The sequence below is a fragment of the Phalacrocorax aristotelis genome, chromosome 7 (genome assembly GCF_949628215.1).
Source record: "Phalacrocorax aristotelis chromosome 7, bGulAri2.1, whole genome shotgun sequence".
Lineage (NCBI taxonomy): Eukaryota > Metazoa > Chordata > Aves > Suliformes > Phalacrocoracidae > Phalacrocorax > Phalacrocorax aristotelis.
In genome coordinates this window covers 37,289,666-37,316,614 of record NC_134282.1, presented here as the reverse complement: position 1 = coordinate 37,316,614, position 26,949 = coordinate 37,289,666, and the positions used below count along the sequence as shown (strand labels likewise).

At 40.5% G+C, this 26,949-nt stretch overlaps 1 long non-coding RNA gene across 2 annotated transcripts in view; it reads left to right on the top strand.

Annotated features, from left to right (window-relative positions):
- LOC142060240 (uncharacterized) overlaps window positions 1-25,021 on the top strand; it is a 98,563-nt gene extending 73,542 nt beyond the window's left edge. The window contains exons 3-6 of one of the 2 annotated variants that reach the window (XR_012661669.1): window positions 9,375-9,422; window positions 10,483-10,551; window positions 15,857-16,056; window positions 24,381-25,021. This is a non-coding gene — a long non-coding RNA (uncharacterized LOC142060240). The remainder of the gene's footprint in view (window positions 1-9,374; window positions 9,423-10,482; window positions 10,552-15,856; window positions 16,057-24,380) is intronic. The other variant, XR_012661668.1, reaches the window with a different exon arrangement.
- The last annotated feature ends 1,928 nt before the right edge of the window (window positions 25,022-26,949 follow it).

Genomic DNA, 26,949 nt, shown 5'->3' with positions numbered 1-26,949 from the left:
AAGACTAAAATACAGATCAACGAATACACTGATTTGTATACTCCACATCCCCAGACTTAATGTCCAGTTGGATAGGGCTGTACAAGGAGTATCGCAACATCCCTGGCTGGTTAATTCCATCACCCTGGTTACACAAGGGAACCCATATGGGGCCTCATAAAAGGACCAGTCCTGTAACCTTTATTTATACATTTGACAGGAGCTAACCATCACAATCACTGTATGCTGGTTCCTAACATATTTGGTAGCAGCCTTATTACTGTTTTGCAGCCTTCTTTTAAGTCTCTGACTTTCAGAAAGAAGTACATTACTGACTGTTGAACCAAGTTAACTATTTCGTCACAGTCTCAAAATTAAATTAAGACATTTCAGATTCAAATTGCAAAAGACATCTGCTTTAATAACATATTCTAATGAGTCTCTGTAAAGATCTAAAATACAAAATTTTTATAAAAGCACACATTTTAAATCTGATTTGAGGGTTGCAAATTGCCCACATTAAGACGTCACTTGCTCTTGCATAGTGTATGGAGCCTTTAGAATGGTACAAAGCACTCATACACAAGAAGGCATCATTCTATTTTCAACAGAATGCAGTATTCTTTCAGCTTTTGTAAACCTGAAAACCTAATCGCTGCTCCAAAACAGTACTGTACTTTCCACATAACCACACTGAGTACCCCCTCAGTACAGGGAAGCAGAACCTTGCAGACTCCCAGCCTGATTCATTAGTAAGTTCTGCATCGATTACTTGTGTTTTTTACCGAATTAGCTTGCAAAAAGCGTGGGAGATTTCAGGAGTGATGAAACACCACAGCTGTCCCGGTTCTGCTGCAATGTATGAATGCCTAGCACCCTAGTGTGTCTCGCAGGGATGCATAGCCCAAAGAAGGCAATCTGAACTGATAAAGATATTCCTGAGGGAAATCTTAATTAAATCCTAGCCATTTATAACACTAGCTCATCACAAGAAATAATTACCATAGCAACCACTGCACACTATACATTTGCTAGCATGAACAACAGTGTGCCTTCTTGGTGGAGGAAGTGGGAGGGAAACAAGTCAAAACAAAAACTTCTAGTGAGGTTTAGCATAGTCAGTCACAATTAGACTATGTTTTTCCTATATGTTCTTTTATTTTCATCAAAAGAACATTTCCTACATTAAGTATACTATTCCAAACAAGCAGCAAACATTTCAGAATTTATAAGTATGACAAAGTGTGCCAACATTTCACAAGGCTTTGTACTAAAGCCCTTTGGTGCTTTTACTTAAAATAGCACTTCACGTACTCCAATCCATCTGATTTCACTTAGGATGCAAAGGCAAGCTAGGCTGCTAGCTGAAAGACATAAGGAACCTGGCTTTGGTGGTTTTTTTTCTTTTCTTCTCTGTATCAGAACTCCTATGTAACTCCCATTTTAGCCTAGATGCTCAAAAGACATGTAGATGCCTAAGTCCCAGTACCTTGGAGGAGCCAGTCACAGAAAACAAAATGCAATTTCTTATTCATAAAAATAGAAATGGCATTGCCCTTACTGCTTTATTGCAAACATACTATAGACTGTGACATGCTTAGAGGCTCAGGGCAGTGGAACCACACAAGAGCACGATAGAGATTGATGCAGAACCAGGGCCAAAAGAGTTATACAGAAGACAGACAGATTGGGGGAGTTCAGATCTAGACAAGACATCTTCACCAATATGAAAAACAGAAGTAGAGATAAACTGGTAATAGCTTGGTTGCCTTAAGCTACCTTACCACCAAAGATCCCTTTATGCTTCTATGGAACTCACTGAAAGCTTTTCTTATTACCTTCCAAGGCCCAGATAAGTTTCCACTAGCCAGGATTTCAAAGCTGCAGGACCAACTGTGAAAGGCCAAACTGGAATACCCTGTGAGATATTTACGGTGTCTAAAGAAACCTAGACAATTCTAGAATGCCAGTGAAGCTTCCATCTGCTGGTTTTAATGCCTAGTTATCCCAGAATTGGTAACAAGACCCAGGATGTGTGAGGTCGATGCTTGTTATCTGCACAGAGGAGTGGAACTGGTCAGCTGAAGGTTGGCCAGCCAGTTCTAGCATATTCTTCTACTTGACAATTATGAGGCTTGCCTAGGAAGAAGTGTTAGTAAAATAACTTCGGAGGTTCCAGTCTCTGAAGGCCTAGAAGAGCATATTTCTTCAGGAGGTTTTATAACATCAGTTACAGATTTCAAAGAGCAATAAAGCAAAAAGTTCTGCCCCCTTCTGAGCTCCTCCCACTTGTCAAGCTTTCCCTTCCTTTCTTCAGAGAAAAATCACTACTGTTTTACTTTACAGGATTTAAAAAAGCAAGAAAGTGAAACTCTGGGGGCTAGGAGACTTGGGCTTTAAAGTACTCGGTAATGAACTGTTTCATGGCAGTTAATCACTTTAATCATGCTTCCTTTCCTCAATAAAAGTTTCCCCGTCTGTACTCCCCAAGTGTTCTCCAAACCTCCTCTACTACAACATCCAGAGCGTTAAGAGTGTGTTTCAGCACTGGAACTTTGGCCTGGGCAAAGGACAAAAATCCCTTGCTTTTCTGGCTGATTTTCTTCTGAATGCATGCCAGGATTACCATCACATTTTAACTCCAGCACCATGCAGAACTTGCTTTTGCTAACAGTTACAACAGGACCTTATCGTATCACTTTTTGGTCATTAGCCTTCTATTTTGCATTTGGGTTTTTCAGTTAAATTTCACAAATGTAATATTTTTAAAAACTTTGGAAAAAAATCCTGAACTACTTCCATGGCTGTAACTCTCTCTAGTTTGGAAAAAAACCCTTGGGATAAAAAGACAGATATATGGATTTGAGACCTACTCCAACGGCTTGGTCAAAGGGGACAAAGAAAGGAGAAAATGTCTTACGAGTTTTGATCTTTCTATCTCCCTGAAAAAGGAGATTCCTAGTTAGAGGCTATGTGCACCTACCCAAATTTATGCTTTTTTGTAATGGGGAGGAAGGAGCCCTGACAGCGGAGGCTCATTGGCCTGGTTCAGCACCTTCCTGACCTCCCCTTCTGAAGTGCTTGGTTTGTACACAATTATAAAGCATGAGCTTTCAAGCATTTCTCAGTATTAACAGATGATTAACACAGTGCCTATTTGTAAGTCAGTGATAATTTGAGGGGTTGCTATTTTAAAAATGTGTTTTAAACTCTGCCTGTCTTCAGTCCTATTTCACTGGAATAAGCACATAAGTTCACAACATTGAAAAGACGCCATTTCCCTCCAAACACTGTAGAAAACTGCAAAGAAATAAACACTGAAACTTACATCAATATCTTATGCCTCTACAACCCCTTCCTCCCCCCACCTTTACTTCTTGCCAACTACTGACAATAAATGTAAAAGTAATCCTAGTTTTTATTTGAAGCTATCTCAGCTTTAAGAGAACCTTCCAAAAATGATTGGTGCTATGATTTAAACCCATAGGTAACCCTGGATATCTGCTTTGAATAGCAACAAATGCCTAACAATATCTTGAGCACTTGTAGCAAAGAAATCTAATCTCTGAACTCCTAAAGGTCAAGATTTACTGCATGGTAACATGGCTCAAGTGTAAATGCTCTGTAATGCTACACTAGGTGATTGCTTTGCTCTCTAGACAATGTCAATTTTGTCCAAGTAGCGGCAGATGTGTCTAGCATTAAGTCAGAATGGTGTCAAGGGCCCTTCTTGAATAGTACTGCTTCTCAGAGAAACTGGTCCTAAAGCCCTAGTCTATTAAGACCATACCCAAAAGACAGACATTTAAAACTTAAAGGACGCTGGAGAATCAAGGTGCATTAAAGCTCTAATGTTTCACAGTCAGAAAGCCCAGGAGAAGAAATTCTCTTGTGATACAAATACGCATCCTCAAATCACACAAGCTTTCCTAGCTTCTCCATAGCCAGTGCAGCTAAGGTAACTTACACCAGAAAAGTGTTTGGCTCCAGATATTCTTCTCTCCAAACTTCTTCCTCCTGCATTTCCTCAATAAGGTGCTGCCATGGCATCACAGTTCACAGTCTCTTCCCACACAGGGTATTCCTGCATCCCCTAGCTCCTTCACCCAAACTATTTATGCCCAATAGCCATGGCAGCTACTAAATCCTACCCTAAAACTAGTTTTTGAAACCATTTATCATTGCTCTCACCTCTTCAAGCTACAGAGACCCAATAATCAATGACTGCATTAAATACTATTTGTTTTATTATGATCCGTTCTACGTCCAAGAATAAGAAGATAAGTAAAGCACATCCCATTTGCACATAAATAGCTGTAATCAGTCTGCAGAGGATCCAGCACCCTTCAGTTCTACTTCTGTAAAAGAAGCAACACAAAATGGTTCCAAAAACAACAGTCAAAGTTCCTCACACATTTCCCAATTTCATACTGGCAACACCTGCAATTGTGTAACAAGGCAGGCTGAACCCTGTTCCCAGCAGAGCTTTTATACATCTGACGATAGCCCTTCCCATGTTGCTGTTGCAGAGCAGAGCAGCAACTAGCCTCAGGAAACACAAACCAGGCCTATGGTATTTTTCATGTCTGCAATGTCTAAAGAATATTCACAGAGAAACTTAGGACAGCTTGCAGGCTAGCACTGGCTAGCTAAAACCAAGGACAGAATTTCCCAAGAGTCCCAATTTCAATGAAGATTGAAGTATTCTATTTAGATGGCAGTCCTGTAGTCATTTTCTACTTATTTTTCCCCAATGCTTATCAACTGTATCAGAAGGATTCAATCAAGAATTTCCATTTTGGTGCATTGTTTTTATGACTGTAAAGGTGAAGCAGAATGCTAATAATAAGCACTTTAAGACTTTCCACCTTTCCACTGCTTTCCAAAATCATTTCTCTAAGGAATTATCTGGCACCCACCTTATTCTGCTGTACTAGAGCCAGGCTTTTATTGATCACAAGCATTGCCAAAACCACTCCAATTTCTCAGCACCAGGAAACAGAGGTCCCTCCATCTCCTCCCTGAACATATTCTTCTAGGGATCATCAAGCACCAAGTCTCCAAGAAGAAAAAATAGTAACAAAAAAATGCATAGTCAATTTTGAGGAGGCGGCAAAACAGAAAACCAATATTAAATTAAATTACTTCGCCACATTGTGCACCCACCATTCTGACTGCCCAGCACAAAGGGCACTTGCTGACTGTGCTGTGTACCACCACAAGATGATTTCAGCACTCCACTGAGCATGTGATGCAAGCAGAAAGGCAGTATAACCAGTGTAATATGATAGGTGGCAAAGCAGGAAGCCAGCTGAATTCAGAGGAAAGAGGAAACCTCTCTGAAATGTCTGAAGGAGTCAAACCACAGATCAGTCAGTCAAGTGGTCCAGTGTAGCTCTGTGTCTCTAGTTAAACCAGCATGCTTGGGAAATCAGGCATACATAATAACAGTATAGGCAGAACCTCCAGACACAAATGATCAAACTGCTCCAGGGTAAGACAACTTTTAGCTGGTGGAACACATACTAGTGAATTTGGTCTTCCTCATGCTTCAAAACAGGTCCATGAAAACAAAGAAGGAATGCAGGCCTGATTCTCAGATGTTGCTGAGGACAAGTTTTCCTTCTGTACCTTGACATGGACAGATAACTATGCTTGCAAAAGAGATGACACTAAATGCCTGCATCTGGGTTGAATAACACAGAAACAAATTGGCTGCTGAAGTAGAATTTAGCCTGTTAGGTAGGAATTTGAGTGGAATATAGTCTGCTTGTTACAGAGATTAAGTTGCCCTGGATAACTCGAGTTTTTCATTTCCCCCCCAAGAATATTTAGAGAAGGTTTTCAAAGGATTCATTCATTATTAATATTTTGACACTTGTATAACTACACAATGTGTAGTCTAATGAATGATTTAGCCCACCTCTTATTTCACTCAGCTGAGAATTCTTTGAACTTCACCATAATACATAGGTTCCCGGATGGGGCTCCTTTATACCACAATTCCTGTCTGGGGTGCTCTGTGCTGACTTAGCATACACACACTTCACATCTGTAACATGTTTAGAGATATCTAGTAGGCTTTTACACACTAGTTATACAGGAAATTCAGTATTACAGAGACTGAGGTCTTTACAGAAACATTGTTCTTGCAAGTCTGATACTTCTATTTCAAGCTTCCCCAAGTGCAGAAAATATTATCTCAAATTGAACTTCTCATGGAGGGCAGTAAGCAGCCTTTTTAAAAAGCTTTGACAGAATCAGACTCTGGTTGTGTGTAGTAATCATACTGGGTAACAAGAAAAAAATCAATGTGAAATCCTAGTGCAAACAACAGAGTTTGAAATTAATTACATTGGCTGAGTTTCTGGCTTTAAATCATACAAGTGATTTCACCAGTGCTACTAGACTAAGCATTCTTGCCGGACCTCACTGTGAGCTTACTCACCTATATAATTTGAAATAATCCTTTTGAAGTCTTATTTATGGATGCGTGAAAAGCATGACGCCATACAGCCTCATGCTGGACATGCCATCATTAAGCTCAGAATGGCAACAAATGTAATTTAACTTCTCTGAATGTCATTATTTGGAATAGACCCAGGAAAACCTAGTATAAAACTAATTTCTAGCAGCATCAGATATGTAAGTATTTACAGAGCTCTTTGTAAACACAATGCAATTAAAAACACTTAATAGAAAGCAAACCCACTTTACCATATGGCAAATCATCTTCAGTTAAGGCAAGAGAGCCTTAGTGTCTGACAAAGAGGGCAAGGGAGACAGACTGTAAATTCCAAAGACCTGACAGAGAAGGGGCCCCCAAAATAGCTTATCTATGTTGGAATTACAACAACGACATAGAAAAAGTAGCCCCAGGCCTCAAATCTTTGCCATGGGATACAAAGACACCTGTAAAGATCCCTGTGTAGGACCAACTTATCTTACATGAAAAATAATTGCTTCAAGCAGCAGGAAGTATGAGGTACAGCATTATCCCAGAACATCACAGCCTGTTAGTGCTGTCAAGAACTGCATCAGGAGATTAATCTCCATCTACGCAAGTCTTTCTCTTGAGTTAAAATTTCACATGCAAAGTCAGTATGGAGGGGAAAGGCTAACAGTGGCATTTAAAAAACAGCTGATCCCTGGAGCAAAACTCTTGGAATCCTCCTTCAGGATCCATGTGGTACAAGGGGAAGAAAAGGGGACTCAGCAGACTTAGCCGAACTCTTGAAATTGCTCAGAAATACAAGTTTTTCCAAATAAAGCATATATTTGATTTTTTTAAAGGTAGACGTGTGATATGGTGGCTTAAGGAAAATAAATATTTGTCTTCCTTTGTTACCAGGTTTTCTGGAGTCCTGCCTGCAAAGACTCCCAAGTGACCCTAACTTTTCAAATTAGGCCTCATAAAAGTTTAATACAGAAGAGGTTTTCAGGGAGAAGGTGAGATACTTATCATTCCCTGAAAACTGCTAATGAACAGAAACATCTAGAATGGTAGTAATCCTACATCCTTCATTCCCACAATACAAGTCAACTTCTGAACCAGGGTAACTGCACCTCCAGCTGCCCAGTGCTGCAATAGCTCTCCTTCTGTGCTGTGGAAAGCAAACGGCTGCTGCACAGGAAGATACTGTCAAGAGTAACACACCATGCAGTCAAGCTCTGGAACTCCCTGCGGCAAAAATTCAGATCACAGAATGGTAGGGGTTGGAAGGGACCTCTGGGGATCATCTTGTCCAAACCCACTGCTTGAGCAGGTACACCTATAGCAGGGGGCACAGGAACACATCCAGGCAGGTTTTGAATGTCTCCAGGGAAGGAGACTCCAAAACCTCTCTGGGCAGCCTGTTCCACTGCTCTGTCACCCTCACAGTAAAGAAGTTTTTTCTCATGCTGAGGTGGAACTCCCTATATTCCAACTTGAGCCCATTGCCCCTTGCCCTGTCACTGGGCACTAATGAAAAGAGCCTAGTCCCATTGTCCTGACACCCACCCTTTAGATATTTCTAAGTATTAATGAGATCCCCCCTCAGTCTCCTCTTCTCCAGGCTAAACAAAGCCAGGCTCAGGGTCAGCTTGCTGTCCACCAGCACTCCCAGGTCCTTCTCAACAGAGCTGCTTTCCAGCAGGTCAACCCCAACCTGTACTGGTGCATGGGGTTGTTCCTCCCCAGGTGCAGGACCTTACACTTGCTTTTGTTGAATTTCATGAGGTTCCCCTCAGCCCAGCTCTCCAGCCTGTCCAGGTCTCGCTGGATGGCAGCACAGCCTTCTGGCATATTAGCCACTCCTCCCAGCTTGGTATCATCAGTGAACTTGCTGAGGTTACCCATTATCCCTTTGTCCATGTCATTGATGAATATATTGAACAGGACAAGATGATAACCTTGATAAGGTTCAAGTCTGGACTGACAATGCAGATGGGGGATGTACTGTAAAATACAAAAGAGAGAGCAACATCAAGAACTAGTCTCCTTGGCAGAGGCAGGTCATAAGCCAATGAAGGGAGAAGCTGCCCCACTTCATGCAAGTGCCGGTCCGCCTTTACAGAATTTTTGCATTGGCAGGGAAGCACATCTGAACATGCTCTGACGAGACTTGGCACAGCAAAGAAAATACCCCCAGACCCCCAGTTTAGCATCTGCAGTGATCCTGGTGATCGGAGGTGTCTGTACAGAGTCCATTTTTTATATAGTTTTTACAGACTGTCAGACACTAGAGTTGTCAAATGGCTCAGAAACACCTGAGTAGCCTTCAGTGGGTTAAATGCTTTCATAACAGGTCAAAGTTGAGTGACATTTTGACGCTTCAATTTGTCCTAAGTGAACCAATATGCAAAACTAATGAGATCATAAATTTTTCCTCCAGTTAATGTGCTAGGTGGAAGATGGAAAGCAGGCAGACGCAGGAAGATGAGAGGCTGCCCAAACTCATGAACTTGATTAAACTAATTTAATCTGCAACAAAGAATAAGACCCATAAAAGCAGAGGCATTATTCGCTGGGATATGATATTCACGTAGAAGATGGCTTCAGCTACTCTGCCTGCCCAGGATTCAGACTAACCTGGTCCTTTTAAAGTTACAGGAATACACAAGGTTGTTTAACGTGCGTTTAAAGGTTTGGGGTTGGTTTTTTTGGGGTTTGGTTTTTAAGGTTCAGTACAATAATGTACTCCTGGCACAACCCAAGAACTGTAATCTTCTCATTATGTCATCTTTTTAAAATGATAGGGATGGTCCAGCAACAGCTGTAACTGCATGAAGTCTGACAAGTTATACATGTATACATTGACTGAATTGCTACTCCCACAACTACAGCAAATATAAAATACAGAAAGCATCATCCTGCATTAAAGCAACATAATCTCATACCTTATCTCTACTAGCAGATACCATGCATCAACAGATACAGAGGAAGATTGAAGAAACATCAGGTAGATATGAAAGAAACTCATTCAGAGAGCAATGCTTCAGCTTATCGTATTAGTCATTGCATATACTCAAGCATCAGACTGTCTTTCTGCCAAACTTCCTGCAGTTTTAATTTTTTTTAATCCTTACAACTCTCATTTGAAGTTAATCTGATTGATATTTTCCAACCAGAAAGTATTGTTTTGATTATATATACATACACACACCCCAGTCTACCAAAATCAAACCTATGCACATTAAATTGCTTATTTTGAAAATATTTTTTAAAATTTACCTTATCTTAGTAAAAAAAAACCTAGCTACTTGTAAACTAACTTGCTTATTTCAAAATTCAAATTCATTATGCTAAAAAACAGTTGTGAAAACCAAAATGATATACAATTAGATTTTTTTGTAAACTAAATTCCTACTTCCTTTTGCTTGAATTTGAGGATTGATAAGAAATGTGTCAAATGTATATGGACTCAAAACTTAATAGCAGGAATATTATTTAAGCTAAACTTATAAGCATTTTTACAGTAAGCCTAAGTCTTGTTACATTTGTGACAAGGCTGTGTGTCCCTCCAGCATCCACCAAAATTCTGGCATGTCTCCAGGGCAGAAGTACCAAGCACTGCTGCAAGACTCAAAGCCTGACAGCATAGGCAATAGACTGGCTTTGCACAAGGTATGCTGCAGCTGCAGAGACACAGGCATACACAGACATTTAATGATCTATCTTACCTTGTATTTTCGCTTGGAAACTCAACAGCCCCTAGAAAGCTGGAGTGTCCAGACTGGGACTTACTTTACCTTTTTAGCGGTTTCTCCAGTCTGACCAGTCATAGGATAGAATAAATTTTAAGTATGGTGTTATTCATATGGTACCTGGGGAGGATGATCAGTCTGTGGGTTCATCAGAACTTCAGGCATGTGTAAGATAAATACAAGATGAACAAATTCCATGTTTATATGAAAGTTAATCAAGTTTTCCAAAATACTCCAATATGGGCTTATGCCCATTAACGTGGAAACAGGCATGTCTACTCACTGCGACATCTTCTTTTTGCACTTTTTCCTTAGGGACAGCCAAGATAACAAGTCACAAGGAAGCTGGAATTCCTGACCAGCCTGAACTGAATACTTAGATCTGTAAGTCTGATGACAAGAATTGCTTTTCTGAATCCCCTTCAGCAGATTTATAAAACCTCCTATGTTTCTTATATGTCCTTATTAATTTCTTATTTACTTTTCAAAGTTCAGGACTGAGAGAACATTACACAACACACTCTTTGTCTGCTTTTTCTTTCCCTGTCAGTCAATACTGGTTTGAGTTTCCTTCCATGACAAGGTTTGTGTGTCTCAGATTTTGTAATAAAGACAGAAAAAGGAAAGTCCAGTACCTGGCATGCAACCCCAGAGCACAGGTAATTCTGGTAATTAGATATAGCAAGATCTCAAAAGCTAAGCTCCAGCCCCTGTGTCTCAGCACCTCCTTTTTCTTTTAAAAAACATAGCATCTTTCTTTTTTTGGAGAGGGGGTTGGTTTTCTGAGGATTACATTGAAGAGTACAAGGTCCTCAGCCTTTAGCGATGTGGGCAAAGTACTCAAGAGACAAAGTTAAGACAATAAGACCGTCCAGGGGGTAAAGCTAAAATATATATACTGCCAGCTGATGAATAGTATTTGCTAGCCTTCAGTTCCCCCATCACACAACACACATGATTTCACTCTTCACATTGATCCAAATCTTACCTTAAACATACCTTGATACCCTGATAATGCCTCAATTCTTACATTGCCCACCTACAAATCATTTATTTGCTTTGTGCTGTGCACCATGGGCTATTAAGGATTGAAAGGAGACCAACGTATTTCTCTTATATCCTTGGATTTGAATCACAAAAGTGTTATAACTCCCAGCATGCAATCAAAAGTGAAATGAGCTAGTCCTTAATTAAACAGAGGTTGAAGCTCATTGTTTAATTAAACAGATGTAAGTGCCTAATCATTCAACTATTCTGAGCATACACTGCATATCATTTAATCTCACCACCCACACAATGAAGGCACAGATCTAAGACTTCACTGCAATCAAACTATTTCAAATAAGCAGGCCTTCACTTTTAACAGAAGAATTTTTGCAATGATTGGATAAGCAGGTAAAAGAAGAGCGAACATGTATTAACAGAGCCATTTCCAGTAAAGTATGTGTGAAATGAGAATCTCTGTATGGAGCAAGAAATGGCCTTGCAGCACACCCACCCCTCTTGCTTTTTCTGGCATACGTATGCTACATCATGAAAAGCTTTATAACACCATGTATGCCTTTCAAACAACACTCCTTTACTGTGTAGGATACTGTGTAGATCCTTGTTTGGGCAAAGGGTAGATTTTACTTAGGACACTTTAAGAAAGCCTGATCTGTATGTTCATACATACAGTCAACAATTCTAAGATCTATGAGATGAACCTACCTGCAATGCCAGACAGACTCTGTCTTAGATGTTCAAAGCGAGATGCCTGACATCAGAGGAGGCAAATACTTTTCTAGATATCGTTTTTCTGTAGTATTTGTAATATAACTACTTTTTGGAGCACAAGAGTTTATCTGAAAGGATTTTGCTGCATGAAGGGAAAATAAAGACAGCAGTCAGCTTTTTACCCATATCTGACAGATCCAATTGTTTATGAGGAGAGCAGGGGGAAAGAGGCTGACAGATTTCTCCAGATTCCTCATGCCTCCTGGCAAAACAGGACAGATCCCAGCATGGATTAAAAAATGTGAACAGAGAGTCTGAATTATAATATTTAGCAGCAAAAGAAGCTTAAAACATGGGTAGAGAAGCTGTAGATGCACTTACATGATTGACAGGATAGTCACCACAAAAGAACTCTGCTAACCTTCTGCCTCCAACCACTTGTTTCCATCCCTTGGCCACTATCCTCTTAAACTCTACCACAGCATATACTGAAGTGACAGTGTGACAGAAAGAGTAGCCCCTTGTCTCCCTCATCCAGTGATTTCAATGTTAAACCTGTGTTGCCAGCTGATATCCCAGCACAAGAGCATTTGTTAGCTGGATCAGGAGAAGGTTTGACTGCAAATAACTCCCTCACCCAAAAATACAGGTCCCTGGCCTTATCTGCAGAAATGCCTACACCAGTAAAGTACAGGGAATATATGAAGATGATGACAGTGTTGGGGATTGGTTTGATTTCTTGTTTTTGTAAGATACACCCATGCAGAGTTAAGAATGCACTTCAGATTATGGACTCAGTTTTGTCCATTCCAGTGCTCTTAAGCTGCAGCTATGCATTAAAAAACATTTATTGTTATTATTATTTTAAACAACAGATAATTTTAAGTGATTTAAAAGTGAACAGTCAAGTTAATTTCTGAAATGTGGTTCAGAGGACAGAGGAGATAGAAGTCTCACCCTAGCAGGAACAAGAAGTAACAGTAGGAGAGCAAGAACTTCTCAGATTAGCTTTACCAGAGGCTTCATAACACAGAATTGCCTGTGCCTACCACAGATTAACACCTTGACCTGAAGACTCAGCTACTTGCAAGCCAGAGAAACTGCTGAGTTTTTAAAGTGAGAGAAACATGTGGACTGTTTGCTGTTTTCTTACTGGGGAGGCTAGATCATACCTTTCCAAGGGTATAGAAGTCACTTACTTAGCAAGTATCAAGCTAGTAGCCTAAGGTACAGCCCGGTGCTGCTTAGACAATCCAGCAGTGAGCAAAGCACACATAGAGGAGGATGTGCAAGGATTAATCTCACCAGGAAGGAGTGGGTCCTTTATGGTCCTATTACCCAGCTAAGCAGTCCAGGCTTTAGCCCTTAGAAATGTCTACAAATTGTCTAAACTTTTATGGCTACCCAGCTATGAAGCTGATTACTGGAAAAAGCACAAAACATACTTGCAGCTAATCATTTTTTGAAACCACACATCAGGTGGAAAATAAAAACATGGGAACTGTTACATGGGGGAAAAGCAAAGATGTTTGGAAACAAATTGTTCTAGCTTGGATTTTCTGTTCCTCATGACAGCAAGGTTACACTTGCTGGCATAAGTCACTCCACAACAGTCCAAATTATTTTGAATAGGTTTCAAAGTGAATACCACAATGCAATCATACTGTTTTTTCCCCTCCATATGTACAGCCTTTATAGGGGGGAAATGTGCCGGTTAAGAATCATTCCACAATGGTAATTTTACAATGGCTTTGTTGTTTGTTTTTTTTCAAACTGTACAGTAAAAAGAAAACCAGAAATTTAAACTTCACATCAGCCCCTGCTAACAAATTACCTTGTGCTGCCAGTAACATTACAGAGTGACAGGATTCCTGTTGTTAAATTTGATGATCAGCAGCAACGCAAAGGAACATGTAACAACCAGTGAACTTTCCACAAAGACAGTTTGCTTCCCATAGATCTCCATACATAACCTTTACTGGTCTCAGTAGGATCATTACATCCATTAGACTGTGGACTCAGCACTGCTTAGCTCTTAAGTTAATACAACTGAGACTTTTTTTTTTTACTTTCCTATTGAGAAGTAGTATGTGCAATTTTAGTGATTTCTTAGATCATTCCATGAGTAAATCAAATACTCTTTCAAGCCTAGTTATCAAAATTGTGTCCTTTGATACTACATCCTCCATCAAACTGCAGTAATCCAGATCAACACATTTTAAACCTCCACTATCTCTCCTAATATCATTCTAGCAGATAGAGTAATTAAATTTGTACTTTTTTTTAAGTCCTACTCAATAAATCTGAATAAATTAACAATGCATTACTAAGGCTGCTACATTAAATTTGCATAGTGCATTTAATGAATATGCAACTGCAAGTGAAAAGGTCTGCTACTGTGAACCTTCCACATTAGCATAACTACTTCCAGCATGTTTCTTAAATAATGCACTCATTTGCACATCACTGACTTGGCTAATTCTGACTTCAGTCAGGGTAGCCTTGTAATTAAGACTCTTGCTTTAATTTTTAATGAAGTTTATGTTACATCAATCCTGACAGTAATGAGGGGACATGGAAACAAAAAGGCTGCTAATAATTAAATTCACAAACCAGTTTGAGGGATAATAATTCCTGAGGAGAAATTACATGACTAATTATTAATTAAATATTCATACTATTGCAGGGCCATCTCCCTTAACTGCTCCTTCTTGTTGGTAATAATGCTGAGATGTGGATGCCTTCCTGCAACCAGTCTGATTTTAAGGTCTTTGGTTAATTTTAGTGCACCATTAATCAATATGACACAAAAAATAAAATTGCTTTAATTGGTATCATTTTATTGTTTCTAAATATTACTACAGTTGGTTTAGTTGTGTAGAATTAATCTAGTTAGTTGGTGGCCATTTTATGGGAACATAAATCCAGTTTATATCCATAAACTTCTAATGGCAGGACAACTTGACCTTTTTTTGTAACATTACTGTTTACAGATAATTACACCAACTCTTTAAAAGGTTGTTTAATAGCTTTGCATTCATCATAGTAAAATGAAAAACATGCAATATTATTTAACTCCAGACTATTCTAAGAAGGTCTCCAAGACCCTAATTTACCCCTGCTGAAAAGTAAGCAATATTAATTTGTGTGTTTTTAAAAATCTATGAGAGCTTTTCCTCAAATGCATACAAACAGATTGAAAGTGGTTTTGTATGGATCTCTATTAATCTTTTACACAATTTAGATTACATATGTAACAAAACCAACAGCACTGCAACGACATCTTTCACAGAAGGAAAGATGTCAGTGTGTGGCTTCCTGTATGACACAGGTCTTTGAAACAATAGCTTTCCAAACTCTTGTACACAAATACCATAAATTCACAGGGGAATCAGACTGATTAATCCTAATTCTGCCTACTGAAAGTGTCATAATAAACCTTTAGGATTACATGTTTATTAAACGAAGTCCAGTTTGTAGGAAAGTTTAGCAAGAGGAAAAAAAATATTTAAATGAAGCTTATTAGTCACCAAACTCAGTTGCACTATCAATTTGTTTTAAAATTTATATTAGTGCTTTAGAGAGAGAACATTTTGCATAGCATAAAATTGATTCTCAGAGTATTAACAAGACATAACGCATGTCCTTTTATCCTGAAGGGGCATTTGGAAATTCTGAACCAGGGCAAACATTTCATTTTTCTAATAAATCAAACCAGTTGATTCATCAAAGTGAAACAAGTCCATCACCATACATGGTGCAATGATTCCCTTTAGCTAGCGCTTGTCACGTTACTACAATCTGACAGGTTTGTAGGGCATTATTACTAGGTCTGTTCTGTACCACTCTATCCCTTTTACTAAATCTTAAAAATCTTTTTAACTTTTCTTTTTTCTCTACTCTCTTAAACTAACACCTGAAGGCAATTTAAATATACCACTCCATAATGAAATACCACTTTCATTCTCTCTAGAATTAAGATGTCGTTATCAGCCATCTGTTCCTAGTCCTACTCTCTATTTCTTCCATCAAAGAAGTGATTCCAGGCATGAATTGGAGCAACAATCACCTGAAACCACAGAAACGCTGCAATGCAAGGGTGGGCCTGGCTTGCAGGAGAAGCAGCAATTGGAGAAATTGCTCCAAATAACTTGGTGTCACTGTACGCAGCAGGTGAGAAGACGTCCCCCTTTTACTTTCTTTCCTCCTCCCCATTTCTAGAAGCAGTATCTCTTCATTGCTCTGCTTGTGGTCCCTAAAGTACAATATCTGGTGTACAGGACAGAAGACATCTGAAGTGTTCTCAGGTTAAGGACTGAAGTGTCAGTTTAAGGGCCAAAGGTATAGGGCCCATACTGAACCATCTTGATGAAGTTCAGTGGAGACTGAACTAGGATTTGATGCTAGCAGTCAGAAAAGCGTAACTCCAGCTGTGCTACTCTGAGCATCACCAGCAGTTTTACACACACACAAGCTGTAGCAACAGCACACAGGCTTTGATTCTTAACCACATTTCTACCAGCTATGCAAAGCTTGTTCTGATCAGGATTTCAAAAGGGGAGGGAGTTGGAGAAGACAACAACCAGGAGAGGGAAATACAGGATGTTATTGCAGGGCCCATAGATGACTACGCAAGTGGGACTCTTCCCTCAGAATTTAGCCATCAGGCAGCATATGACTGGAGGCATTTTGACCTGGAATTTTTCAGGCAAGTGCATGAGCGCATATATTGTGTGAGCCTGTACAGCAAAATCAGATGCACATGACTTACAAAATGCATCTGTCCTACTTGCTACTTAGATAATCTGTACCTAGGCAGTAAGATGTGTTATGTACCCCACCACAGTACATATAATACAGGGCATGAATGAAGCAATGCTTGTATGGTGGATCTGGTGCGGTAGACACACCAGACCTATGCATACCTGCTGGATGTCCAGTCCACGATGGTGCAGAACCTAGTCTGAATTATACTGTTGTCCTAGCTGGATATAAAGATGTCTAGAACTCCTAAAATGAAGTATCCCAATTCCTTAAATTCTACCAGTGTAAGATTTCCAGGAAGGAAAACAGGGTTTGCGTGGGAAAACCTGGCTGAAAGCCAGCCCTATTAAATAATACCCACTAGATTAAACTAAAACCGAACTTTCTGGAAGGTTAAATTAGCATCTTGTTTTCTCTCAGATGTGTTGGCATTTTATGCATATTTTCACTTCCCTTGCTCTGCAAGTTACACTGCCACACCATATCATTTGGTTCCATTCACTGCCTCCCTATTATAGCTAATATTGCCCACCTAATGTTTATTTTCAGTTTCCTAACAGACCTTTTGGCTATATCACTATACCCATTTAATGATTCCCAGTCCCCATTTTTCCTTGAAATTACTGACGATAGCTAGCATCACTGCTAGATTTTACTTGTCTTCAGATGCAAACACCATTAAAAAAAAGTTAATGGAACATTAGAAACTACCTCACCTAAGTCTAAAGTTGTGATAAAGGAGAAGGGGTGAGCACATACAGCTGTTGTATTAAAGAGGACAGAGCTGGAAGTTATAGACCAGGGCACCTCGCTTTACTATTTAAGAAATATGGCAACAAATAAACACCAGAAGGTAACAGAGTAGTGGTAATACAGATTTGACATTATTTGATTTTCACAAATTAACATCATTCTGCAACAGGATAATCAGTCTGATGGGTAGAGGAAAGGCAGCTGATGTCTTAAGTCTGGGCTTTGGTAAGGTACACCATCTCTTACGGCATTCTCATCAGTCAAATGGAAAAAATAGCCATTAGAGTGTGAACTCAAAAATGGGTAGAAAACCACCCTAGAGAGCCATTACTAGTGTTCTTGTCAAACTGGAAAGTTGTCAGATTGGGTTTTGCAGCGTTCAATCCTGCATTCGTATTAATTAGTACTTTCACTACTGACCTGAACAACGGAAGACAGTATGCCTATAAATCTGTTGCAAGGTGGGGAAGAATTATGAATATTCTCAAGGAAAAGAACAGAATTCAAAGTAATCTTGCCAGATACGGAAGATGTAGACTAAATGGAAGGCAACCGGAGAGATCATTAGAGCAAGGAAGTCCCATTAGGGACAACTGAAGAAACTGTGTTTGTCCCACAGAGGCTTCTGACAGGAGGGGAATAAGGGCTACTACTAAGGAAATTATTTTTCCCCACCTCCATGATGATGGTAAGAGGAAAAAGTAGTAAAGTACTTCAGCAGGGAAGTTAAATATTAGCATTAGCACTGGAATATGTTGTGGTATCTTAATTGTCTAGGTTTAAGAACAGCGTAGACAAAAATCAGTCAACAATGGCTTCTGTATTGCTGATCCTGACTACATGACAAGCTCTTGGGGTTATTCCAGTCCTGATTCTAGAATGAATTAAATTTTATGCAAAAGCTGTGGTTGTGTATGTACGTTTATATTACAAGTACAAAGGAATCCATGTGACTAAACTATTAGTGGAAACTTGAGGTCACTTTTGGGGATGCAGAGGAATTACAGTGTTTAAATGAGACATTCAGCTCTTTAAGAAGATACAGTTATAGGGGCTGAGGAGAAGAATGTAGGTCATCCCCATTAGACATGGAAGTGAAAAAGATGTGAAGTGAACTGGAATCAAAGGGACTGAGGCAGGGCTAGGAAGCAAAAGCTTCCTTGTGAACAGGACACAAAGAGGGCTAAGGATTGCTTGGGTTCCCTGTTCCTTTTCCTTTCTTTTTGTGCTATTGCCCTCAGAAAGTGCACCTCTTATTGAGCTGAAGAGAAAGTAAAATTCTGAGAAGCTCCCACCATGCATTCCTGAAGCTCAGGTATACGCTCCAGTGGCTCAGTCCTCCCTGTGATAGAAAGCATTACTGCACAGGCACAGGGATATATGTTTAAATCCAGTCTTGAACTATGCCCAGTAGCTCAGGTTTCTAAGCCTTGGTGTCTGGCCTCTTTGCCAAATCTGCCAGCTGAAATAGTAACTGAGATGGTATGGTTGAAATTTATCAGCATGTGTCCCCGCCCCTGGGCCATGAGATAACATTTCTGCAGCATTTAACTTGAAAAGATTTGAGCCACATCTGAAAAGCCCTGAGACAATTAATCTAAACCACATTCATGACAATCCTTATTTTAATTATTACTGTAGTCTACCTCGCTAAAAGGACTGAGAGGTAAACTAAACTCAGTTGCTTAGCACTAGCACGCAAAGTACGACCAGGTGAGGCTTTGAATCTACAGCTTGAGTTTGGACTTGCAATTATTCAAATTCTAGTAAACAGGGACAAAACTGCCATTCCTACTTTGGGACTACTGTACAAATTTCAAAGTATATGCTCATTCCCAACAGGAACAAGATACATAAGTTCTCAAATATTCTTGTGAATTTTTTTTAAACAGGTTTGGCTCAAAGTGTTTTTCTTAATAAATGTAAAAAGCAGTGTTTCAACTGACACTTCATTCTCCAGCTTACATTTTGTTTAAATGAAAGGAAATATTTTTAGACAAGGAAACTTAACTATTCAATTTTGACAAGGTTTGTGGGTTTGGTTTTTTAATTAGAGCTCTTTTCAACCAAGCATACTTTCATTAAAAAGAACACACTTTAAGAAAAATTTCCATAAAAATACCTTCCAACACATTGAACATTTACCAGAAATCTTTTACTGCCCTGCACTAAAGATTAGTAATACTTTATTTTGCACCAAAAATACTGTAACTAAAATATATTCTTAATTTCATACTGAATTTATTCCTAGAAATGTGGAGCCATAATGAGTTCTCACAGTGTGAGAATACACTGGCCTGATCCTATCTGAAAGCAACAGCAAGAATCAAGACAGCAGATACGATCCTCTAAAAACTCTTTGGCAAGTGAATAATTATTTTATTGTATTTCTTTTAAACAACAGTTCAACAAGAATGACAGGCTGAAAATATTTTAGTAGCCAGATGTTTTTTAAATTGGAAGATAGTCTCTAACTAGCTGGTTTTATGCACAAATCTGCATAGCTTCCTGAAAAGCAGAATATATAAATGCCTACTAGCACTGAGGTGCGTAACTGGAGTATTAAGAATATTTATCTGCAGAGTGACAGAATAGGATAATCATGTTACAGTAAATCTGATGAAAGAAACAGCACATGGTACAGAAAATCAGCATCCGAACAATGCCACCCAGCTACAATCATTTCAGCAATCAGTCCCTCCAAACACCACCCTTCCATGAAATAATTCCATGTAAAAACTTCTTTATATGTTCATTTTTCAGCAGCTGCCATGTCAGTTAAGCTATCATATTAGTGTTCAATCTGGCAAGCTGTCGATATTTCCTGGAGTAATAGCATCAGGCACTTTGCTAACAGTCAGCAGCTACAGCATTCTGGCCAATCTGGAAGCAAGGGCTGCAAGTCAGTGAGCCCAAGAGTGCCTAAAAATCAGTTTTAATCGGAGGGACCCCTAATACCCTTCCCTTATAAGGCTTCTCAATTTTGATAGTGCCATCAAAAGCACAAGAAGATGCAAGGGATCAACCATACTTGAAAACTTGAGCACAGCTTTTTTAGGAACATACAGACTGAGATTTAACGTATGCACAAAACAGTCTGAAAAAGTGAAATTGCTTTTAGCACATAGAATTCAATATCATTTCATAGCTAATAGATGAGTGTGACCTATCAATTCCTAATTCCATGTATACTGCAATGCCTAAATATTGCTTCGTTATCCTGGACATTACACCTGCAAAAGCCTACAGAGTTCATCAGACTCAGCATACTGTCCAATTTGTTTAGTTTTATAATACACACGAGTAATTCTGGAGATGCTTGGGCTACTCTACCAATGCACATTAATTAGTCTGTAATTATAATTATCTGTATGAAGAATATGTAAGCCACCCACTAAAATGAAAATTTTTAGGCAAAAATCCCTGTACTGATTTTCCTCCACTACTCAGCAAAAGCTGGATGCATTCAGTATAGGCACATAGGCTTAATGCGGATTTCAAGTTAACCCTCTTGTCCTGCTTTTAAGCAGGAGTCAAGTGAGATGATATTTCTGAAGCTATGCTGGGGCTTCATTTACCAGTACTGTGTAAGCCTTATCAAAAATAATTTCCTCCATATCAGTTTTGCAGTCACAAACAACAGGCAATGCAAATGGACTCTAACAGTTCAGGACAGCACTGACCATATCCCCAAATCCCAGTTGTACTGGTTTGGGGTGGATTAGAGTTAATTTTCTTCATAGCAGCCTATATGGTGCTGTTTTGGATTTGTGACCAGAACAGTATGGATAACAGACTGACATTTTAGTGCTTACATGAAAGGCTTTCTCTCCCTTTCCCACTCTGCCCCACAGTGAGCAGGCTGGGAGAGAACACAGCCAGGACAGCTGACCCCAGCTGACCGAAGGGATATTCCCTACCATGTATCATCATGCTCAGCAACAAAAGCTGGGGTAAAGGAGGTGGCAGGGGCGGGGGGCCTTCAGGGTGATGGCTTCCATCTTCCCAGGTAACAGTCACCTGGGGTGAAGCCCTGCTTTCCTGGAAACAGCTGAAGACCTATGTGCCAATAGGAAGTAGTTAATTAATTCCTTCTTCCATTGTGCTTACATGTGCAGATTTTCCTTTACTTGTTAAACAGTCTTTACTGTCAACCCACAAGCTTTCTCACTTTTGCCCTTCTGATTCTCCCCCTACCCAGCTGGGGGGCCAGCAAGTGAGCAGCTGTGGGGTGCCTAGCTGCCTACTGGGGCTAAACTACAGCATCAGTCAGTACAAATTAGCAGGTGCAATTTTATATTTTTGGTCACGTACAAGCCTACATTTAGCCTGTCCAGTTTTGCTAGCTGTGCAGCACAGAGTTGGTTGAAGAAGTTTCTGAGTCTGCATTTACAAGAACTACATCCCTCCCATCCCTCCATGCAAAACTGCCAAGACTTTTAACCCCAAATACACCAATCTCAGATGCCACTGCCCCTTCCTCCCACTAACAGAGGCATCCCAGTCTCCCAGCAGTTCACTTGCTGACCCTACAAAGCAGTATGGAAGGCACAGTGTGTCCCAAACTCCTCTTCTGCCAGGATTTGGGTCCTTTGAAGGAATAAATCAATACTCTCTGACAGTCTCCTTTTTTCTGCTCACCTCAGACTCTGGTAATGTTGAATTTCAGAGGCTTTCTACAATCTTAAGGGGAACAAGTAATAACTTCCCAGCATTTTATGATCACCATTTCCCATAGCTATGTGTCCAGCAATGCCAAAGTCCTAGCTGGTTGTTCAAATTATCTTATATCGTGAATTTCCCAGAAGAAGGAAGCTTTGATTATCCAGGTTTAGGTGTGGGGTTACTGCAAATGCACTACTTAAAAGCTTGCTAACACCTGGCCCCATTTGCTTCTGTAAAGCCCAGAAATTTCATTACTTCCTTAAAACAAAAACTGAAGAAATATCTTCCCAAATGGCGATAAGATTGAGCAAACACATTCCAGTGCCACTGGTTGTGCACCAATGTCTAATACTTAGTCTCATCTACAATGAGCCATTCAAAAGCAGGTTAGAGGTACTTCTGAGGAACTAGAAAGAACAAAAGGAAGTCGGAGTTACTGTAAAGTCATCCTGAATTCTCAGTGGACTCAGAAAGGGTTAAAAATGGCCCTTATAGATCTCTCTAAGACTGAATTCAGATATAAAGGTAATTCAGCAAATTATTAAGTGCAACGTGCATCTAACTAAACTATAGAAGGAGCTCAAATGCCCAGGTATCTCAACAGAACCTGGAAGATGCCTCAGGGAACACCTGCTGTTTCATACAAGGAGATATCCACACTGAAGACTGGAACAAGACACCAAACCCTGTACAGAATTTGTTGCCTATTGAACTGAAGTCTCAAAAAGGCAAAGCAATTGACAGTTCTGACTCCATGTTCCATTTATCCTACTTGCTCTGAAACTACGGCAAGCATGGTACAAGCAAAACAAGCTGCTCTGGCTATGTTCTGGGCTGCAGATGGAAAAATCCGTTTTAGATGCTGTACTACTTGGTAGGAAACAGTTGCTTTTCTTCACATAAAGTCTGAGCCAAAGCCATGCCTCTCTGTAGCAAAACCTCACCTTTAAGAAGACAGTCACATGGAAAATACAGAACTGATTGACAGATGGAATCGTCACTGCATATACCACTGCACCGCTTCACAAGGGAGAGAAGAGGCTCAAAGGCACCTTCCAGAAAACTACTGAGCTACTCAAGTTCAGCATGGTACCTGCTCCAAGGCCTAAGAAACAGCAGCTCTTTCTATCTGCTGGACAGCCTCACACCAGCAGGTGTGAACAATCCCCAACTTACTGGGGAACTAGACAGTTGGCAAAATATCACATTTGCCCCATTTTCACTTCAGCTTTAAACATAGCTGATATGTACAATCATGAGGAATATTATTGATGAGGAAAGATTAGATAGAAGTGTGTTTGTTTAATGGGTAAGATTTTTAATATATATAATTGTAAATATCAGGCAGAACTAGAAACAACAAGGATTGGTCGGGGGGGTTGGTTTGTTTTTTGGTGGGGTTTGGTGTCATGTGTCCCCCACCCCCACCCCCAGATAATTACTATTTCATTAAAAAGGAATTAGTAAATCGCCAGCTTTGGCTAAAGAAGTGTTCAGCCAAAAATTTAATATAGGTTGAGTTTTAAACTTAAAAATAAAAAAAATTGTTCTTTTTTAAAGCAGAAAAGCAACCTAACAGATACACTGTATATAGTTAAAAACATATGTTTCCAGTGATGAGAACAGTAATGAATCACTCAGATCTTTGTGTTTCTCCACTCAAGTTCTCAAGAACTAAGAGTAGAGAACATTTGTTACCCATTTATTGAATTTTTTTTCCTATGCCAGTGCTGTCCAGATTATGGACTCCCTATATTTCATCAGGAGGCATTTGTAGCAAACAGGAAGACTGGTTATTTTATTGGCAAGGCATGCTGAAGGAATCAAGGCTTTCTGTATTGCATAAAGTTAGCTGTATAATTAGCAATGGAATAGAAGTTAAATGTATGTTGATCTCTATTTCAGATTGTCTGTGTAATTTCTGCTAATGACTAACTCCACAGCACTTTGTTGTCAGGATTCAATAATCAGACATCGGAAATTTGAGCCACTTTGACACAATGCTTTAATTGCTCTACAATGTTTTATTTAATTTTTTTTTTAAGATCGGATGAAGGCAAGACTGAATGCAGATTTACTCACAGTCTCTTGCTGCTATTTAAAACCTGCAATTTCAGTGAAAATTCCTGCTATTTAATTTATTTCCCAAAAAAGGAACAAACTAAAGATCCCAGGGTCAAGTTCAACAAGTGCTCTCTGCGGCACAGTTTGGTTTTACATGTAGAGGCATCCAGTACACCTGGAATCGACCGCCCCAGGGGTGGAAACACAGTCCTACCATTTGCCATGGACTGATTCAGACTGTACTGGAACAGGGAGAAGCTCCAGAACACCTTCAATACATTGATGACATCATTGTGTGGGGCAACACAGCGGAAGAAGTTTTTGAGAAAGGAGAGAAAATAGTCCAAATCCTTCTGAAAGCTGGTTTTGCCATAAAACAAAGTAAGGTGAAGGGACCCGCACAAGAGATCCAGTTCTTAGGAACCAAATGGCAAGATGGACGTCATCAGATCCCAATGGATGTGATCAACAAAATAGCAGCCATGTCTCCACCAACTGGCAAAAAGGAAACACAAGCTTTCTTGGGCATTGTGGGTTTTTGGAGAATGCATGTTCCAAATTACAATCTGATCGTAAGCCCCCTCTATCAAGTGACCCGGAAGAAGAATGATTTCAAATGGGGCCCTGAGCAATGACAAGCCTTTGAACAGATTAAACAGGAAATAGTTCACGCAGTAGGGCTTGGGCCAGTCCGGGCAGGACAAGATGTAAAAAATGTGCTCTACACTGCAGCCGGGGAGAACGGCCCTACCTGGAGCCTCTGGCAGAAAGCACATGGGGAGACCAGAGGTCAACCCCTAGGGTTTTGGAGTTGGGGATACAGAGGGTCCAAAGTCCGCTATACTCCAACTGAAAAAGAGATATTGGCAGCATATGAAGGGGTCCGAGCTCCTTCAGAAGTGGTTGATACTGAGGCACAGTTGCTCCTGGCACCCCGACTGCCAGTGCTGGGATGGATGTTCAAAGGAAACATCCCCTCTACACAGCATGCAACTGACGCTACATCGAGTAAATGGGTTGCACTGATCACCCAGCGGGCTCGAGTAGGAAACCCCAGTCGCCCAGGTATCTTGGAAGTGATTATGGACTGGCCAGAAGGCAAAGATTTTGGATTATCACCAGGGGAGGAGGTGACACGTGCTGAAGAAGCCCCACTCTATAACAAACTGTCAGAAGATGAAAAGCTGTATGCCCTGTTCACTGATGGGTCCTGTCGCCTTGTGGGAAAGCACCGGAGATGGAAGGCTGCTGTATGGAGTCCTACACGACAAGTAGCAGAAACTGCTGAAGGAGAAGGTGAATTGAGCCAGTTTGCAGAGGTAAAGGCCATCCAGCTGGCCTTAGACATTGCTGAATGGGAAAAGTGGCCAGTGCTCTATCTTTATGCTGACTCCTGGATGGTGGCAAATGCCCTGTGGGGCTGATTACAGCAGTGGAAGCAAAGCAACTGGCAGCGTAGAGGTAGACCCATCTGGGCTGCCACATTGTGGCAAGATATTGCTGCCCGGGTAGAGAACCTGGTTGTAAAGGTACGTCATGTGGATGCTCATGTCCCCAAGAGTCGGGCCACTGAAGAACATCGGAACAACCAGCAGGTAGATCAGGCTGCCAAGATTGAAGTGGCTGAGGTGGATCTGGACTGGCAGCATAAGGGTGAACTATTTCTAGCTCGGTGGGCCCATGACACCTCAGGCCATCAAGGGGGAGATGCAACATACAGGTGGGCTCATGATCGTCGAGGGGTGGACTTGACCATGGATGTTATTGCACAGGCTATCCACGAATGTGACACATGCGCTGCAATCAAGCAAGCAAAGCGGGTAAAGCCTCTGTGGTACAGGGGACAATAGCTGAAGTATAAATGTTGGGAGGCCTGGCAAATTGACTGTATTACTCTCCCACGATCCCGCCAAGGCAAGCACCATGTGCTTGCAATGGTGGAAGCAACCACTGGCTGGCTGGAAACATATCCTGTCCCCCACGCCACTGCCCGGAACACTATCCTGGGTCTCGAAAAACAAGTCCTGTGGTGACATGGCACCCCAGAGAGAATTGAGTCAGACAACGGGACTAATTTCTGAAATAACCTCATAGACAGCTGGGCCAAAGAGCAGGGCACTGAGTGGGTGTATCACATCCTCTATCACGCACCAGCCTCTGGGAAAATCGAATGGTACAATGGACTGTTAAAGACTGCACTGAGAGCAATGGGGGGTGGAACACAAACACTGGGATACATATTTAGCAAAAACCACGTGGTTAGTCTACACAACGGGATCTGCCCATCAAGCTGGCCCTGCTCAATCAGAACCCTCATGTACTGTGGAAGGGGACAGAGTCCCTGTAGTGCACACAAAAAATATATTGGGGAAAACAGTCTGGGTTATTCCTGCCTCATGCAAATGCAAACCCATTCATGGACTGCTTTTGCTCAAGGACCTGGGTGTACTTGGTGGGTGATGTGGGAGGATGGAAGAGTCCGGTGTGTACTTCAAGGGGATTTGATTTTGGGTGAAAACAGCCAGTGAACTGAATGGTATGCTGTTAGTTGCTATATAATGTTGTATGTCATCACTGCTATGGTTGCTATATATCATATCAATGGTATCATGGTAGGAATCTCCCAGATTAATTAAAAAAAATGAACTTTCATTGAACAAAGCAAAGTGCAACAAGGACTAACAGTGCAGTGATGATGGAACAAGGACTGACCTCAGTACGCAACAATCCAACACTACCTCTCTCAAAGAATCGTACAATAGATGGAACCCAAAGTCATGGACTAAATGAACTCAATGGACATTTTACAGGGGTGGTCCA